This window comes from Grammomys surdaster, unplaced genomic scaffold (assembly GCF_004785775.1).
Source record: "Grammomys surdaster isolate TR1022 unplaced genomic scaffold, NIH_TR_1.0 126133, whole genome shotgun sequence".
In the NCBI taxonomy this organism is placed as follows: Eukaryota; Metazoa; Chordata; class Mammalia; order Rodentia; family Muridae; genus Grammomys; species Grammomys surdaster.
This window is the reverse complement of record NW_021620941.1, coordinates 2,736,919-2,741,031: the sequence shown is the minus strand read 5'-3', so window position 1 is coordinate 2,741,031 and position 4,113 is coordinate 2,736,919.

Here is a 4,113-nt window from a genome sequence, read left to right as displayed (position 1 = left end):
GGGCCATTGGATGTGCCCATTGCATGCTGAAGAATGCTGGTCATGGTATACACAGGGAAAACCAAGGCCTAGAGAAAAGGCTAGAAAAGTTCCAGCCCAACCAAGGCAAAGTTGTGAGGCAAAGAGCCATCTCCTTAATATGCCTCACCCCAGGGGCCAGCCAGGTCCTGTGAGGACAGCAGACAGCAGGGAAAGAAGAGAACTGCTCCCCCTTTGACTTTGTCCTACCCTTGGAAAGAACCAGAATAGAGAATATCTTGTCTGGCATCCCCTATCTGTCCTTACTGTCACCAACGTCCCAGGGGAGGAAGATCCATCCCAGATTTACTAGGACACGTTAACCATGTGGTTTGAAGCCATCTCCAAGGTCAAGAGGTCATGGCAGTTTCCCATTGATCTATTTGTCCCTCCCTGGGCAGGAGCCCTTTGCCTCCCATCAGCCCCCAGAGCCATATCAAACTTCAGCAAGTTCTCCCTAGCCTCAAGGAACCAAAACATGGGGCCCAGCTCTTAAACACAAGCCCTAGGCAGTTTACCAGCTGGGTTTCAGGACCCCTGACCCCAGAGATGTAACACATCTCCTTGGGTTAGCTGGATCGATGGGCGCATGAAAACAGCCCCATGTGGGCTGGGTGGGACAGTAGCAGTGACCCCCCTCCCCCACCCGAAATCCCCACAGCCACGAGCTGGGAGCCTAATGCACAAGCAGCTTCAGAGGCCCTCAGGCTTGGCCACTGCTGCCCAGAATTATCTCAGGCACAAGGCTGGAAAAAACTGGGGTTCAGAAGGGAAAGCCAAGGCTGGTGGGGGGGTTGGGTCACAGAGAAAGTTCAGGGAGTCTCTAGTTTTTCCACACTGAGCTTGATTTATGGACTTTTTTTAAGAGTGAAGGTGAGTGAGAAGCTTTGCAAGTGCACTGTAGCGTCTGAGGTCCCACTGCAGTCTGGGAGAGTCATTTGGTCATCAACATCCCCGGAGCAGGACCACCATGGGCCATCAGAGTAAATAAGAACCCTGCCTAGGCCGGGTGGTGGTGGCGCATGCCTTTAATCCCAGCACTTGGGAGGCAGAGACAGGTAGACTTCTGAGTTCGAGGACAGCCTGGTCTACAGAGTGAGTTCCAGGACAGCCAGGGCTACACAGGGAAACCCTGTCTCGAAAAACCAAAAAAAGAAAGAAAGAAAGAAAGGAAGGAAGGAAGGAAGGAAGGAAGGAAGGAAGGAAGGAAGGAAGGAAGGAAGGACGAACGAACCCTGCCTAGGATACTCCATTCCACAGACACCAGATCCTCATGGCAGTGCCCTAGTTCAGTGACACCCTAAGCTCAGACCCTCTGCCATTACCAAAGGGACCAGTCACCTTTAGTCAGGAAAGGTATTAACCAGAACAAAGAACCCTAAACCCCCATCTTCCACATCTTCCTAACTTGGCCAAGTAAATCTTTCATGACCCTACTCCCAGACCTGGCCAGCAGGAAGAGCAGCATGTCTTCATGGTTTCTAGTCACCGAGCAAAGTACACAGAGGAGCAGGGTCACCAGGAGCCTCACAGAGAGGTGGGACATGGGGCCTTTGCCACCCACCCTAGACTTGTTGGGTACAATCTGTACTCCAACAAGATCCTGGGAGGCAATTAGAACCTCCCATGGAACCTCCTACAGGAAGAATGTCTGTGTGTGTCTCTGTGTGTGTGTATCTGTGTGTTTGCGCGCACATGTGTGTGCATGTGTGTGTAGTGTGTGCATGTGTGTGTGCATGTGTGTGTGTGTGTTCGTGCACTCGCATGCTTTCGAGAGCTCACAAACTAAGGAAATCTAGAGACAAAACCAGGGGTGCTGGACAGGGGTTATCTGACTACTTTTCAAATCTTGCTATTTAAAAACTTTATCCTAAGACAGAGAGCCAGAGATAAAGATGAAAGGAAGGGAGGGGAGAAAATTAAGGAGGAAGGAAGGATAAAGGATAATAGCCAAAAATGAACACGAGGCTCAGCACGCAGGATGTAGACAAAGGGGGATTAAGATTTCACGGCCAGCCTGAGCTACACAGTGATTTCAAGGTCAGCTGAGGCTGTATGAGACCTAGCTTGAAAACACCAACAAACTGGTGTTAGCTCAGATGGGAGAGTGCTTATCTAGCACGGGCAAAGCCTTGGGTTTGAGCACCATACACATTAGAGTAGTATGCTGCCTTCCTTGTGGAATGGTGAGAAGAGAGTAGGGGCACTATCCCCCAAGCTCCTGTGGTCACCCCCAGCTTCTCTCACCTAAGTTCACCTTCCGGTTCTGTGTCTTTCCTCTAGCACAACTTCAGGGAAGGCTCTCAGAACTGTAGAGTCTCCAATTCTGATCTCTCATCCATAAATCTGGGATGAATTCATGTTGCCTAACAGAAGAGCTTAGACCTCAGCATGTGTTGGGCTTGGCACAAAGAGAGGGCTAGAGGAACATGCCCCTCCCACTCCCCACCCTGCAGCGCTGAAAACTCATTTATGATAAGTTAGGCAGTCCATAACTGTTAGCTACTGCTTGGAAGGAGTACAGATTCCTTGTGACACCCCCTATGTCATCCTTAGGCCTAGGTATATGTAAGGAATCAAAGAATCTAAGACAGAGAGAACCATGATGTCAGGAAATCCAGGGATGTTTGTTTGTTTGTTTGCTTGTTTGTACAGTCTTATGCTGTGGCTCAGGCTAACCTGGAGTTTGTAATCTTCCTGCCTCAGCCCTGACTGAGTGCTGGGATTAGGTGCAAGCTACCACTTCCAGCTGTAGTCCAAGGAACTTAATCTGAGTTAGGGTGCTATGGGCCTCAGGGTGTTCTGACACTGTGCCAGGTGGCCAGGGTGTCCCAATGCCTCCTGTCCTTGCCACCCCACTCTGCCACAGCCCTGCTTATCTCTACAAAGTGCTTGAGAGGATCTATTCATGCAGCGGGAAGTGGGGATATCCCAGTGAGCACATGCAGCCCTTCCAGTGGGCAGAGAGGGTGACTGGAGCTTCCACTGGCCCCTGTGGAGACGGGAAAGAGAGAACTCATCATTTAAGACTGTCAGTGGGGCAAGGCCACTGGGGCTCTCCAGAGAGCAGTAGCTGGACAATGGGGCTGATGACAGACACTCAGATGTTGGATGTTTATTGGAAAAGAAGGGAAAGGAAGCTGGGCAAGGAAGACACTGGGGCTGGAAGAGCTGGAAGATCAGAACTGCCATGTCATGTCACCATGGAAGTGGCTGTCTACTAAACAGAGAAAAGCCCAAGTATCCAGGGTAGATATTAGAGATCATAAGGAATCCTGGGAAACCAAAATGGATTCCCAGAGAAGAGCCAAAGGGGATGGGAAAGAGCCAGAATCTCTCACGCTGACTTCTGTATATGTCACCTGTGTGTGTGCATGCTCACGTATGTGTGCATGCTCATGTGTGTGCATGCTCGTGTGTGTGTGTGCATGCTCATGTGTGTGTGCATGCTCATGTGTGTGCATGCTCGTGTGTGTGTGTGCATGCTCATGTGTGTGTGCATGCTCATGTGTGTGCATGCTCGTATGTGTGCATGCTCCTGTGTGTGTGTGCATGCTCCTGTGTGTGCATGCTCATGTGTGTGTATGCATGCTCATGTGTGTGCATGCTCATGTGTGTGTGCATGCTCATATGTGTGTGCATGCTCATGTGTGTGTGCATGCCTGAGGAGGCCAAAGGCTGACATCAGGCAAGTCCTACAGTCTCTCTCTCAACCTTAAGTGTTTGAGACAGGGTCTCTCAACGAACGTAAAGCTCATTAATTCAACCAGGGTAGTCAGTCAATGAATTCTAGGTCTGCCTGTCTTCATCCACTGCCCCAGGGCTGGAATTATAAACCTTGCCTGCCTTTTATGTGGGTGCTGGAGACCCAGACTCAAGTCCTCATGCTTGCCCAGCAGGCACTTAAGTGACCACCCCCACAACCCTCCTGTTGGGGGCATAGCATGAAAGTCTTTGTGCCCACAGATCTCCAGAGAAACAAGGAATGCTAAGAACCAAGGATTGTCTTTCCAATGGGAAAAATGTAAAACAACAGCAACAACAAAACAAAAAAGAAGGAGGAAGAGGAAGAAGGAAAGAAGGAAGGAAGGAAGG